Raw genomic sequence first — 17,104 nt, 5'->3', positions numbered from 1 at the left:
AGAAAAAAGGACATATAGAGGTGATTTTAAGGGTACTTGTTTTCATTGAGTAGAAGAAGGTCATAGATATTTTTAATGTTCTCAGAAAGCCAGTAATAGGAAATTGGTTATGGTAAATGATAATATAGACATAGTTAATTAACCCAAACATAGGGAGGATAACTTGTTGGCTCACCAAGTGTTGGTCAGAAAGAAGATATTCGAACCATGTTAGAGGAGGAGTTTGTTTCATATTCATTGTAAGTCTACTAGTAAATAATGCGGTCTGATAGTGAATGGTGGTAGTATTGATAATCTTTTTGCCAAGGAGATGGTTCAAAAACTTGGTTTGAAGAGATTAAAATATCCTTGTCCTTATAGGATTGGTTGGTTACAAAATGAACATGCTTTGAAAGTGAGGGAGTAGTATCTTGTTAATTTTTAGATTGGACAATTTGTTGATCAAGTGTTGCATGATATTATGGACATGAGTAGTTATCACATGTTACTTGGTACAACTTGGTTGTATGATTGTAGGGCTATGCATAATTGTATCAAGAATGTGTTTACAATTGAGAAAGGTGGCATGAAGTTTTCACTAATTCCTTTACAGAATGAGGAACTTGGTAGAAGGAACCTAAATTTTAGTAATTGAGTTGAATTGAACAAAGCTGAAAGGGTTAGAGATAAATGTGGAAAATATACATGTCGTACACCATAGAAGGATGTGAAGAAGCAAAAAATATAGTTGACTATTGTTGGAAGTGGTTGGAAGAAGTGGAATAGAGGAAAGAGTGTACAAGTTGAGGTCTTGGAGGACATGTATGTGAAGAAAAAATTTGAGGATTATGTGTTGAAACCTATAAGATGTTCTTCTAGTTACTAAGAACATCTTTTTCACACCTGGGGTGTGTAATGAAGAATCATCCTAGGGTAGTTGGAAATCTTGTATGTTGGGAGTTCATTGACCTTGGAGTTGGAGAACCCAATCAAAGAAGGGTTGATTCTAAGTTATTATAGCTTATTCTTGGGGTATAATTTTATCTAAGGAACTCATTAATCAAAGGACCTCAATGAATATTGAGCTCATGCTCTATTGATGTTTCTTGGTCATCTCTTGGTAGTGCTTTGTAGACATGTAGGGTCAACAATTATTTGATTTCTCAATGATGCTTACTAAGAGCAATAGGTATGTTGGATTGACATTTCTTGTCTTGTTCACCAATTCTTGGGGACCTCAAAAGGCATATTGGCTTGGTGATGTCTGAGTTGCTTGATAGTTTATCTAATGCTCAGTCATGTCATTTTCCAAATGTTACTAGATGGTTCTATTGGCAACTGGATGACTTGTGGCCGTGCAAGTCTTTAAGGAGGCCTTGGATAGAGTTGTAGGAGGATAATTTAGCTAGAGGGTTGGATAGAAAAGATTTAAAATTGGAATCTAGAGTTAGTATTTGTAAGCAGAGCTAGTAGTTGTGACTTAAGAAATAAGGATATTTCTTGGTGTCTTGCAAGCACAAGTTTAGATCTTGCTTAAAGTTTCTACAAATTGTTTTTGTGTTATAGATCTAAGCTAGCTAGAGTTTGGGTTGGATCTTGAGGAATCTTGTAGAACTATTACATTTTTTTGTAATTGTGAAGGCCTTATAGCCCAACATATTGCATGTAATTAGATCATTTATAAATAAGAGTATTTCGCATCAAATCTTGTATCTTGTGTGGTGTTTCCACTATATGGTTACTTGCTAGAGGCTACGACATTTCCATTGGAGATTATCCTACCTTTCACTATGTTATACACCCCCTTAAAATAAACTTAAGGAGTAGCTAAAATCCTAAAAAATACTACTGAAGGTAGATTTGGGTCCTAATAAGGCTTGATAAGATACCTAATACAACCAAATATTAGTAAAGTTGAAAAATAGAGAAGACTACATAGAAAAAGTACTACTTCAAGAAAAGATGGAAAGAATGATAAAAAACTAGTGAACGACTATAGAATCCTCCAAACTAGAGAATCTCCTTGAAAATAGGAACAAATAGATGATCATGAAGCATACCATTAAAGAATGAAGGTAGGTAAAAATACAAAGCAGCATCACCTTTCAGGCTAACTTATTAGAACGACTAATTATGGGTATTTCTATCTTAATTTTTCTTCAAATATATGATCTAGATAAATTTATTCTAGCTAAGTTATATATGGTCTCACACCTTTCCAATTGGAACTGTCTATCAAATGCATGTTTTATACTAGTTTGTATCTAATTACTAAAGAAATAAAATTATTTATAAAAATGACATCCCAATAACTCTTACCATTTTTTATGATATTTTTTTAATAACATATAAAAACCATTTTATACAGCTCAAAGTCAATAATATTTTCATATAGAGTTTATAGTTTTTCAATTAGATATTGTATATTGTAATTAAAAAATTCTACAAGTATGTATTTTAACAGTCAAGAAGATGTCAATTTTGAAAAAGAAAAAATTTATTAAATCATATTAAAAAAATAAAAAATCATATGACTAGATTTGTTTTATAAAACATGGTGGGAGATGAAAACTATCAATTTGAGGTGAGTTGAAATTTGAATTGTTATAAAAGATAAAATATAGGTCCAAAGACATTTTTTATTTTTTATTTTCTAGCTATATATGTTACCTATAACATAGTGCAATATCAAAGGGAAATAAGTTTATTTCTATATAGTTTTGTGGTGGGAACTAGACCCCTAATTTTTAGCATTTTTCCAAAACTGAAAAATTGACTTTAATAATTAGGAAAATATATCAATTATTATTCCAAATAATTATGAAAAATTATAATCCTAAACTTCATCTATTTATATACATTTCATTAGTTTACTTCATTTTGAAATTCTAAATGTTACTACTAGTTTTATGTCATCGAAGGTGAACAATTATACTTTTGTTAGCCTTGTCCTTTGTAAAAGGCTGACACAAGTTTGTACTTTACCCAAATACAAAATGTTAGAATTATTTTAGAATAACTAAGAGTGGGGTGAATCAGTTATTCAAGGTCCAATAATGTCCAATACAAATTTTCAAATTTTTAATGGCATATAATTGAAATTATCATGCATGTAATTAAACATTAAAAAATCATGAAAAGTAAACATGCATCACCACATAACACTAAGGATTTTGGAGGAATAAGAAGGTAAAACTGGGGTGGGGATGATACCCATAAAATTACTGCTCAATAAATTTTAACCACTTCTGATGGCTTTCCCTATTAAAGGCCTACTCAGTTAAAGGCTTTACACACTGTCAAATGTGACCCTGTTAAAGGATTTCTACACCCTGTTAGGAGTGTGCCCTATTAGAGGACTCAAGAACATTCAACTTAGAATGTCACCCTGTTAAAGGATTTACGTAGAGCTATTAGGCCCACCGAAATCCATGGGATTTATAGTCACCTTCTCAAAAGAATCTTTTATCCCTCTCTAAGGATCTCTTATCCTTCTCCTGGGGATCTTCTATCATTTTCTTGAAGCTTATCCACCTACCTATTAAGCTAACCTAACAATGTAGGATTTCAATGTCTAATACAATGGTAAGAAAGTATTAGAAAGGCTTTGACCTAATAAAGATTCCAACTCTAACCTTGTAGATTTCAGATCACTCTTTAGTTCTTTTCTTTGCTTGGCTTTTCTTTGTTGCAGTGCTGACACGTTGTTCTCCCTTCAAGATCTATCTCATTGAGTTCTTCCACTCATTATGCCAATTCACTCTTTGGTAACTTGATCAACTAAGAGTCTTGATGCTCTGTGCTTACTCCTCACTATGTTCTCTTCTTGATACTTCACACTAGTCTTCTCTTGGCTTCTTTGCACGACCACACTTATGATCAACTCCATCACTCTCTTGATCTCTGACCTATAATTCCTTATAAAGAATTAATGTTCTCCATTTCCTACTCAAGTCTTCCCACTCATCAATTTTATTTGATTTGAGAGAATGATATTATTTTCCCTCCAAATTGTTTCTTCCAGAAATGTAATGATAAGTACATCAGTATTCACCTTGAATTGGTTTGCATGGTTTACATAAAATTCTATGACATCTACTCGTCATCCTTATCATCCAACTAATTCACAATATTCAATGTAACAAACTTATCGTTACTGATCTTGCAAATCTTTTGACTTCAAAAATAATGCAGCAAGTCAACATCATTGGTTTACTAATGCTCAACATTAACTGAGTTACTCGGCTTCTACTACTATTTATTGATGCTCGGCACCATCTAGTTCTAGATTGCTTGGCATCCTCTATAGTTTCTACTTTACTTGACACTTGAAGCTTTCCTATATTGCTTAGCTTCTACTATTTTCTTGAATCACTTGGCACCTGAAGGCTTGCTCAACATCTAAAGAAATTTTCTTAGAATTGACTGCCTTTTCTAATGCTTGACATTTGAAGGATTGCTCAGCACAAACTTGAGTTGAACTTTCTCAAATTTAACTAGCTTGCTCAGTACTCATAAATTAACTTATTTAAACCTTAAATATTTTATGTTTCTTAGAATATCCATTCCCTGTGTCTTAGAGTATGTCATCAATACACTATTTCATCAATGGCTTAGCTGATCTTTATACTTCATTACAACATCATAACTTCAACCTTTCTCTAGGTGCTCTAGTTACATCTAATTGATTGCCTCCTCCTTGTTAATGAACCAATTGATAGTATTTGGATCACTTAAGAAATTTTCATTCTTGCAAGTAGCAAGTTTGACATCAATGACAAAACAATGATTGAAAATATTTATTACCAGTTCCATTATTCTTCATTTATGATCTTTTCAATCATTTCCAACACAAAAAATGTGGAACTACTAATATGAAGAATCTCCACTCAATAAAGCATGACTACATGAAGAATACTAAGTCTAAAGAGTTGATCAATTTAATATGGAAGAAACCTTTTTGAGCTCCAAAATTAGGAATTAAAGAGTTGTAAGAATTTTCCTTAGGCAAAAATCACCCAAGACCAAGAAGCACAGCAACTAGCACACAATAGATTAATAGAGTATGATTAGAATAACAATATGACATTCAATTGATGTACAAGTACACTAGGAGTGTCTGTATGTAAAAGCCTCTAGAATGCTTCTAGAATGTCTAGGAGCTAGCAATATGATAAGCCTCACAACTAAGCACACGTCCACCAAGAGTGGATTATCCTCCATCATTCACATGAGTTAGTATGATCAGGAGAGGATAAGACTACAAGGCTGTGTCACATAAAATTATGTTGTAGACATCATGTGCTTAATTAGGAGTGTGAACAACTGTGTTGTCAACATGACAACTCATATGAGTATAGAAACTCCTAGGTGTCTAACCTAATAAATAATGAAATAATGCATTTATCCTAAGTAAACTTAAGTAAACTATAAATAATAATTATTTACACTAACTCCCCCCCTTAAGTACAACTTAGGGGAATGCACTTAAGCTCACAAAAGCTATGATGAATTGCATAATGGGTCCCAACTACTACGCCATGTTAGGTACCCAAGTACAATGCAATAAAATGCAATGCAATCTCTCTACAAATAGAGAAAGACAGAAAACTTCATGGGAAAAACCATGCTCCAAGAAGAAAGATAAGTACAATAAGAAAAGATGCATGTATAGATTGAATAATCAAGACCCCCCATTATGACATACATCATGAATATATAATAGAGAATCCCTCAATGAAATCCCCCTCTTAGTGAGGGATCTCCTGATTTGAGTGTGTGAAGACAAAAGAAAATCCAATGCCTACAAACAAAAATTTTGCCTTTAGGAAGAAGATACACCAAGTATAGGTGCAAGTATGCTTCCCAAGAAGTTGCACCATGAAATTTGAATGAAGTTTCTCCTTGTAGGAAGAAATGGTGCCATAGGTGTAGAAGTGAATGCTCTCGAGCTAGTAGGAAGAATCCTTAGAAAATATGATGTCTGAGCTAGAAAATCAAAACAAAACTGAATCTAGAGAGAAGTTTGAGCAACGAAATGCAAGGTAAATTTGACATCCAAATAGCCATCGTAGCAATGTAATATGGCCTATAGATGATGGTCAAATGACCATCAACTTTAACATATTGATTGATTGATTTCAGCAAAAAATGGGTTCTCCTGGGTGATATGGCAATGTTGTATTATTCGATCTAACATGTTAGATGATTTTAATAGTACAAAATGTGACATGGTGGTAGACTTGGAGCTAGTCACTAAGTTGGGTTATGAGCTAGCCTTCTACAGGCATGATCATGTCAGAGTCTTAGTTGGTGTCAACGCATTACTACAGAGGTGTTGGGTGTCATTGACTGTATATTAGGGGTTTGACATGGTAACGTTGACCCATGAAAGGGTGCCAGAAAGCATAGTCTTTTCCTTTGCTAAAGAGAAGTTTTAAATAGCTGCAAGTGGGTGCTATGGATGACTAGTGAACAGGTTGGAGGAGGGGTTCTGACAAACTAAAATCATGCCTATAGGTGGGGACTTTATTCCCACATCTATTGCGTTGTGGATGTAAAGGTGTTTAAAAAATACAAAGTGCCAAGAGGAAATAAACTTGAAGCCGTCTGTTTTTGATATGTGTTTGTCAAAATGTGATCATCAGACTCATTATTATGTGGTGCTTGCCAAAAAATATGATGCCAATGGAATATTTTGCCAAAATTTTTGGGATTGAACTATCAGTATCTGGTATGTTGCGGTCGGTTGGAATATGCCAATATTACAAAGAATATTCTACCTGCGGGGGTCAAGATTTCACCACTTGGTTCCTGCAAAAAAAAATCTTTGCAAGCATGATGGCCAAAAACATTCGAAAATAAAAATCTAAAAAATTTTAGAATAATGGAAGAGAAAATTAATATAGATCTAAAACAAAATAAATGTACATATCTAATAGATCATATCAAATTTGCAAATTGGGCCTTGAAGTGTTAGTTTGCAAAAAAAAATTGCCTCAAATTTGACTATGGCCCAACAAAGGCAAATTTATAGTCAATTTCATTGAATCAATGTTCTAGATGCAATGACAAGGTCCGCTTTGGCTCTAGATTCTCCCAATAACTGCAGATCCTCTAGATTTGAATTGAGGTGTCCTTAGAGAGGTCAAGCAAGAATGGTTTCTAATGGTTAAGAAATGACACTACTATGGCTTTAATATCATGTAAGAATTTGGCTTAGGAAAAAATATCCAAGACCAAGCAGCTTGACAACTAGCACGTAATAGACGAACAAAGTATGATTAGAATAACAATATGATATTCAATTGATGTACAAGTACACTAGGAGTGCCTATGTATAAAAGCCTCTAGAATGCTTCTAGAATGTCTAGGATTTAGTAATATGATAAGCTTCACAACTCTACACATGTTCACCAAGTGTGGATTATCCTGCACTACACATAGGAGTTAGGGTGATGATGAGAGGATAAGCCTACAAAGGTGTGTCACATAAAATCATGTTATAGACATTGTGTGCTAAATTAGAGTTGTTTCCTCCTATGTTGCCAACATGACAACTCATATGAGTACACAAACTCCTAGGTGTCTAACCAAATAAATCATAAAGTAATGTATTTATTCTAAGTAAACTTAAGTAAAGTGTAAGTAATAATTATTTAAACTAACAAGAGTGTTTATATGGTAAATGATCTATCTCACCAAAATGCATATGTATCTAGTCACTATAATTGCCTAATAGATGGAATAAGTTTTTGTGATGTGGAGACTAATCAGACTAGAAAGTTTGCCCAAATTATTTCTATGATGGTTCAGGGGAGTGCCTCTAAGACAAGGTCAATGGGTAGCACACCTTGCAGGGTCCTAGGGCTTCATTTCATGCTATACCTCATAGAGGTTATTGTATTGATTATATCCAAGGGGATTTTGGGCTTGTTTATTTGGGGAATAATGAACCTTGCTAGATTTTTGGAAAGGGAAAAGTTAAGATTAAGTTGTAGAATGAGAATCATAATTAGCTACTACATGAGCTAAGACATGTTCCAAGGTTGAGTAGGAATTTAATTTCACCAGGGGAACTCAGTGATAAGGGTTGTGTATTTACTTTTATTGATAAAAAATGGAAGGTTTCAAATGGTTCCCTTGTAGTAGCAAAAGGTGTGAAGGTAGACACCTTATATCTTTGTATATGTCATATTGTTCCTTCTACTTTAATTATTTTAGAGAAAAATGAATTTTCCTAAATAATTACTACAATTGAGTAAGGAGAACAAACAATTGTTGTAGACTCTAATATATCATTATGGCACAACAGACTTGGTTGGGTACATGTAAGGAAGATATGAAATTAGTTCATTCAAAGAAAGTTTTACCAAATCTAAAATGTGTCAATATGGAATTCTCTAAAAGTTGTGTATATGGAAAACAAAAGAGAACAAATTTTGTGAAGAGTGGGAAGGAAAAGAAAAATGAGAAAGTAGAGCTTGTGCATACAAATGTATAGAGACCAGCTAAGGTATCTTCCCTTGGTAGCTCTTAGTATTATGTTATATTTATTGGTGATGCAACTAGAAAAGTATGGGTTTATTTCCTTAGACATAAGTCTAATTTATTTAGAACATTTAGGAAATGGAAATGCTTGATTGAGAATGAGATTGGTAAAAAGCTAAAATGTCTTAGATCTGATAATGGTGGTGAGTATTGCAGAAAATAATTTTAATATTATTGTTCCTCTAATGGTATTCATAGACATAAAATTGTTCCAAGGACTCCATAGGAATATGGAGTCGCTGAACATGTGAACAAGACAATAATGGAGCCTACAAGGAGTGTGAGGTTGCATGCTGGGCTACCCTTAAACATATGGGCTAAGGCTATCAATAGTTTTTTATATTTGATCAATAGAGGTCCCTCTACCCCTTCAATGGTTGTGGTATTCTAGAGGAAGCATGAACTAGTAAGAAGATGAGTTATTCTTTTCATAGATCCTTTAGCTATGAAGCATTTACCCATATTGATTTAGAAAATAGAATCAAGATGGAAGCTAAGTCAAACAATTATATATTTTTTTGATAAGGAATTGATAAACTTCATTATAGGCTTTGGGATTTTGAAAAACACAAAATTGTAAGAAGCATGGATGTCATATTTAATGCAAAATTATTGTACAAAGATCTATTTCAACAACATGAGAAGAAAGAAAATGATTATGTAGCGTTGGGTGATACTCAAAAGGAAGATGTTCGAGTAGTCCCTCATTCTCTATGACAAAAAAAACCACACAGCCTAGTGAATGTTAGATGGTTAACAAGGATAAGTAGACCTCTACAAAGATTTTCTCCCTCTTTGTATTCTATTTTTTTAACCAATGTTGGTGAACTTGAATTTTGTGATGAAGCTGTATAGGTGAGTACAAAGATTTAGTGGGAGTCTGCAATGAAAGAAGAAATGAACTCCTTACTGAAAATTAGATATGAGATTTATGAAAGTTGCATGTAGGTAAAAGGGCTTTATAGAATAAATGGGTTTACAAGTCAAAAGAACATGATGGAGGTAAGAAATGATTTAAAGCCAAGTTAGTTCTAAAAGGATTTACACAAAAAAAAGGGGATTGATTTTGATGATATATTTTCTCATGTTGTTAAAATGACTTCTATTCATACTATTTTAAAGAGTATGGCTAGTAAAGATTTATATTTGGAGAAGCTTGATGTTAAAATAACCTTTCTTCATGTTGATTTGGATGAATAAATATATATGGCACAACCATAGGGATTCAATGTCAAAGGTAAGGAAAACTTAGTATGCAAATCAAGAAAATGTTTATATGGCTTGAAGTAAGCATCTTGGCAATGGTATCTTAAATTTGATAATTTTATGCATGAACCTAGTTACATTCGGTGTCATTTTGACCACTGTGTTTATTTTAAGAGGTTAGATGATGATAAATACACTATTTTATCTTTATATGTTCATGATACGCTAAAAGTTGGGTCTAACATAGATCACATTAAGTGGTTAAAGGCATAGTTAGCACATTCACTTTCTATGAAGGATTTGGGAGCAGAAAAAAATCCTTGGTATGAAGATTTGCAGAGATAGAAAAAATATAAAATCGAGATTATATTGCAAAGGTGTTGCAACATTTATCTATAGAGAATTCTAAAACTATCAGCACACCTTCACTTGCTCAATTAAAATTGACTAAGACGATGTGTCCCAAGACATAGGAAGAGAGGGCTAAAATGTCCAAGGTACCTTATGTTGTAGCTGTAGGGAGTTTAATGTATGCCACGATATGTACAAGATAGGATATTACACATGAAATGGGAGTCATTAGTGGGTATATGAGTCATCTAGGACTTGAACATTTGAATGCAATCAAATGGATTATCAAATATTTGAGAGGAACATCAAGTAAGTGTTTACATTTTGAGGGCTCTACTAATGATTTATAGGGCTATGTTGACTCATGTTTGGCAAGGGATATTAATACCGGGTGAAGTACTATAGGTTATGTATTTACTATTGGTCGGGTAGTAATGAGCTAGATTTCTTGGTTACATAAGGTGAATGCTTTATCCACTATAGAGGTAACCAAGAAGACGATACAACTTCAATTCTTCATCCAGAAGAATTGAGACACCCATAAAGGGATTATTATTTGTATATAGATAGCTAGAGTGTCATTCATGTTGCAAAGAATTCTTCTCTACATTCAAAGATAAAATACATATAGCTATGCTACCATTTCATTTGGTCAGTATTGGATGATGGATAGTTAAAGATGGAAAAGATACATATAAATGATAATCTAGTAGATATGATTACCAAGGCAATAACAAGGGGAGCTCTTCGGCTTTAGTTGGTCTTCTAGAAAAAAAAAAATAACAAAATAGAAAAATCCATAGTGGTTTGATATTCTAGTGAGAGCTATAGGTTTAGTGGTACTATAATCAGTCTCCAAGTGGGAGATTATTTTTGTGAAGTCTAATCAGTCTCCAAATGGTAGATTGTTGTGATGTGGAGCCTAATTAGACTCAGAGGTTTATTTGGTGTAACTTCTCCCCCTCACGCTCCACAAGTTATTTCTATGGGGATTTGGGGGTAGCATCCCTTGTGGGGTCTATGGGCAGTGTCCCAAGTGTGCTCCCTATTGCAATACATGGTGGGGTCAAAGGGCAATGCCCCCATAGGGGTTTTCAAGGGTGTAGCCTCCAAAGCCAAAAATGACTCACTATTGTAAAAGGTGTTGGCCATTATTTTTCTATTGGATGACTTATTTTATCCCTAACTCATAAGTGGCAAAATTTTGTATAAAATTGTTTAGTGTTAGGGATTTCATAATGTATGGTGATATTGTCACTTCTTTTAGTGGTATTGAGTTGTAAAAGATTACAAATTTTAATAACTAGATAATGATAATATTGGACTTGTTGTTGGTGGATGTAGCCTAGTGATTGGATGAACCACATTGAATCGCTATCTTGTTTTCTCTTTTATGTAATTTATTATTTTGTGATATTGGTTATATTTACATGTAATTTTTATTTTAGTCTGTGGTTAATTCTAATAGAGGTATTGAATGCATTGCTCAATCTATAAAAGAAAGAAAGCATTAGAACCAACACAACCCCACTATAATACTAAGAGGTAAGGCAAATAGACTAAAATTGAAGGCATAAACTCATATAAAATAAAGAACAAGGAACATCAAGAGCAGATATGAAGTACAACCACCTATAAAGGCACATGACATTGACACATCATGAGGCCAATTTTATAGAAGAAACACTCACTTGGAAAAGGAAGATGGAAAAGTTGGTAGACGTGAAACCCCCCATGGTACTTTTAATGTTGTACAAGTAAAATAAGAAAAAAAGATGTTCAAAATTTTAAATGAAATAGAGTGACAATTTTTCTAACTGTATTTACAAAAAAATGCTATAAAATATGTCAACAAAGATTAGAAGAAACATTACGTTAGTAAAAAAATAACTACAACCCAAGAAGATTCATCCCATTTAATGAAAAATGATCCCCAAATCTGAAAAAACCAAGATATACACTAGAGTGCAAAAATTAAATTTACCAAACAGAATGTACCTAGAGAAGAATGTAGAAAAAAATTGAAATCAGTAGAAAGAGAACACAATAAGATCTCGACCAATATAAAGTTATGAAAAAAAAGAATCTAGAAGCTCAAGATATGTCTGTTAGAGTGAAAAAATACAACCCCTAGCTTTGACTACAAATGCAAGATCTTTAAAGCACTTTTTCATTTTATTTGTACACCCCTTTTAATAAATTTTTATAAAAAGAAGCATGCACATTTCTTTATAGAACAAAACATGCAATTTATAGGGAAGAGCCCATACAAAAACTATAACTTGTGCCTCTCATGTTGAAGGTCTTTGGTTCAAATCCATTGAAGCTTAACACATACTAATAATTAATTGTAATAAACAATAATCGTAATAATTAATCTAGACTTCAATCCATCATCAATGAATAGAAAAAGAAAACCATGCAATTTAAGTTAAAAAAATTATTTAATTTTTTTGATATATTTTTAAAAAAACATGCAGCCACAATTTTATTGCCCAAGGCCTTATGGCCTTTGGCCAATTTTTTCCCCATAGGTTTCAATGATGTCTAAATTAAATGTATTTTCTATAGAAATGGGGGGTTTTTGGGTGCCTTGAGATCAACAATAGTGTCTATTTGAGCTCGAATTTCCCTAAAATAAAGGTCTCCCATAGATCCAATACAAAATCTTCTATAGAAAATATAGATCTAAAAACTAATGCCAAAATTATTGTTGAGAGAATAGGATCATGGAATCCTAAAGCTCTAATACCATGTTGAAGTTGAGGAAAGCTCAACCCATAAGTCTTAAGAATCAATTATAATACAAAAATCTATCACGGAATGAGAGAATAAAAGCTATGGAGGCTTTCATTTAGAGATCCATATAAGATTACACATTCTTGATGTGCAAAAGATAAATTTCATTTGTATTTAATGAATATCTTAGAAAGAGAGATCAATCCTTATAAAATAAGATCGAAACCCTAAAAGAAACAAACCTAAGTTGTATTTAAATAATTAATAAAAGAATTAATTGTTGTATTTCTAATGTTTAGCTTAAGTAGAAAAGAGTTGATAAGTTACTTAATAATTAGATCAAAATGATTTATCTAATAACAAAAAACCTAATTACTCTAATAGGTTGAAGGTCTAGGTTTGAGTTATGGTTAGGGTTTTAGGTTATAGTTCTCAAATTATAACTAAGGGGTGGGGTAGGAATCAATTATCTTTTGGATGTTTCAAAAAAATCATCACACTTATTATAAATTTAACATGTCAATTAATGAACTTGATAATAAAAGTAAACTTAATCTTTCTCATACATCAAATAGATTTTCTTCTTATACCAAATATTAGATTCATTACCTGACTAAGATAAATGATAATAATCTCAATATGCAAAAGAAAATAACATTCAAAATTACCATACACATATGAACACCATAATTTTTAATGCAAAAAAATAGATTAGGGCAAAAAATATTTAGGACTAGTAACCCAAAATAATTTCACTCTTCTAAAGTGAACTCAATTAAGAGACAACCCTGTTAAAGTTCACAAACATACTTGTTAGGAGTGACCCCATTGGGGGATTTTCAGAAAAGATTTTTGAGACCTTTTTACCCTTAAATGAGTGGCCTCATTATAAGACTTACAAACATTCAATGGAATGTTACCTTATGGTAAGGATTTACAAGTAAGAATAGTGTTAAGTGAACTCCATTAAGATATTTTTCTACTACAATGGTTATAGAGTAACAATCAATTAATCTGATAAAATGAAACTTACTTTACTTATTTAGAATTCAAATTTTCCCAATATCTCTACTCATTAAAAATCTGTCACATCAACACTTTCCTTCTTCTCAAATTTTTACTTATATATTCTTAGAAGAATCTCTTTTAGTAACTTTGCATCCACTTTATTATCAGTCTGACTAGAAACATTTACCTTCTTCTCTATTCCTTATATAGGTAGACTTTTTCCACTTCATCTCACATATTAGGGTTTCAATGAAATCTTCTCAACCACACAATCTCAAGTTCACTAGATTTGGCTTTACATACAATTATTTTTGAATCTTGATAGATGTAGCTCCATGTTGGAATTTGTACCTTTTCTTTGATGTCAAAGCACATATCATATCTTCACTATTAGATCGTTTCTTAATCATTCCAGCTGTTCATCGTGCTAAAAAACTTTGTCCTTACATTAGAATCTTCTAGAATAGTCTCAATATTTCTTTATGTGTTCCCTTATTCAATCTATCACAAACTAGTCTTCATTTACAAAATGATGTTCTTCTTTCATCGACATCTTCAAACTCAATTAATACTAAACTCAATTAACATTGGACAAACTCATTTAACACCCAACTTACTTGGTCAATACTATCTTTACTTATTTCACCTTTCATCCTCTTCATTTACCAACCACTATCTCTAGCTTGGTGTATAGTCTCTTTTCACTTTCCAACTTCATTGCTTCTTTTAATAACCAAACTATCTTGTTTCTACATCATCTAAATTCTTCATCAAATCATGTAAAACAATAAAATCAACATACTTCATCGAATCATGTAAAACAATAAAATCAACATTATACTATCATAGAATGATTCATCAATTACCCTACTAGGTTCTAATACTTGACATCACTTCTCAATCTTATCTTCATACTTTTTCTTGAGATTCTTTATCCAAAATCAAAACCTTGAGATGATATACAACTTACATGAACTAGTATAGTCAAATAGCTTGATATCAATAACAATATAACACCTAATCTAACTCTTCCATATATACTTTATAGCTTAGTTGTTACAACGTAGTTCTTCATTGACAATATTTATGTCCAATAGTTTTAGTCATGTCTAACAATTTCCTCCTTTGACATTGATGGAAAAATATTATGAAACATACCATCCAACTCCAAACATCATAAAATTCATAACAACACATTATTTTTGTCTTGATCTTCCATTTTAGCATTGTTCTACATCAATCTCTTATTTTATCTATTCGTCTGGACCTTGCGTAGTCATTTAACATGTCCTAAAGGAAGTATTTTTGAATTATCTCAATATCCTCTGTCACCATCAAGAGCATAATTTTTAGAGACATAAGATAAACTAGGATTCTCTGAAGATCAACCCTACAAAGTTGAAACCCACCCACCAAACTAAGAAGTTTCCCTTTTCACTCAATGAGCTTTCTTTAAAACTTTCCACCAAAATATTTAACAAGAAGGAAGGAGACAAAGAAGAGAAGGGACAACCAAGTTAACTGTTCAGAATGGAAGCACTTTTGCAAGTGAAAATGGAGGATATCTTATCATGGGTCTCTTTATTAGTGTTAAAGGAGAACAAATTTCTTTTATGCTTTTTGTTAAAAAATGGAAACACTTTGATAGGACTATAGACTTCCACTTTATGGGGACACTAAGCCATTCAAATATGTGTGTGAGGGAAAGAGGGGAATTTCTAAATATGATTCCACTTAGGGTCTCAATTAGATTATCTAGGAACCAAAGGAAGAGGGGTGCTAATACTAAATCCATGATTTAAAGAGGAATGCAATATTGAGAAATACACTCTCTTAGGCCTTTAATAGGATAATGTGCATGTAAAATTGTACTAATTTCTTAAGAAATATAAATATAGATTCTATATGAATACAATCAACCCAATTAGGATGAAAATATAAGGTAAATATATGAAAGGAAATAAAATATTGAAAGAATCACCTTTAAATTCATAGAGGAAGATGAATTTATGCTCAATAAGTTTTGGATTTGAAACTTTTATGAACTTCCATCTACAAATCTTGGACTGATATGATAGAAGGAACAAAACCCAAAAATCTTCTCGAAATCCAAGATTAAAGGAGCAAGTTGACATGGAAGGATGTCCTACAACTAGGTTGATATATTCTGTGGCTCCAAAATTGATGACTCCAAAAATATTGCAAATATAGGTTCCATATCTACAATTATTTTTTCTCCTAATTTGCAAATCAACACATAAGATAAAGGTTTGGGGTTTGGGGTTTGATGAGGAATTACCTTGGTCAAGCCCTAGGTCGAGGAATTAAGCATAAATTAAAAATGTAAATGCAAATGACTATAAAAGAAAAAGATAAAAGTTAAAGATTTCACCTTTCTCATGTCTTTGTAATGTGTATGTAATGTAGATATTGAATTAGGAATTTAGGATATCTCCACACTTTGCGATGGATCTATCATAACTTTATTATGGTGCCATGGATATGGATATGCATCAATCAAGAATGGGTACACCTATGGTTACTAGACGCAAACTATCTAAGAATGATGATTTTGCTAATCTAAACCAGACATAATACAAATCAATGATTGGTAAACTAAAATATATTGTTCATAGAAGACCAGATATTGCATTAGCTATTGGGATAGTTGCTATAGTTTTAGAAATTCCTAAGGACAATCATATCATGGCAGTGAAGAGAATACTAAGATAACCGAAAGAAACATAAAACTATGGATTGTACTACAAGAAGAATGATAGATTTGAACTAAAGGTATTCATTGACTTTGATTGTGAAGGAAATGTTGATGACAAGAAGAGTACAAGTAGTGGTGCATTTTTTTCTAGGAAAGATATTTTATGGACAAGAAACAAGTAAAACTACATTTCCAAATCAACAGGTGAAGCAGATTATGCAACAACAATTGTAAATTCTTCAAATATTATATGGATCAAAATTTTGTTGAAAGTTATGAAGCAGGATATTATTAATCTTGTGGTTATCTATTGTGATAATACAACTTCAATTAACATATCAAAGAAGTATGTTATGCACACAAAGACAAAGCACATTTCTATCAAGTATCATTACTTGAAAGACCTAGTTCAAGACAAAGAAGTGAAATTGGAATATTTGAACACAGAAAAGAAAATAGATGGCATATTCACTAAAGCTTTACCTATGAAGTCTAATGAATATCATAGAGGTAAAATAGAGGTGATTCCCGTACATAAAGATAAGTTTAAGCTAA

This window comes from Cupressus sempervirens, chromosome 8, assembly GCF_028749045.1.
Source record: "Cupressus sempervirens isolate cs-2001-9-10 chromosome 8, ASM2874904v1, whole genome shotgun sequence".
NCBI classification, from domain to species: Eukaryota; Viridiplantae; Streptophyta; class Pinopsida; order Cupressales; family Cupressaceae; genus Cupressus; species Cupressus sempervirens.
The sequence above is the reverse complement of the archived record's forward strand: the minus strand, read 5'-3'. Positions refer to the sequence as shown.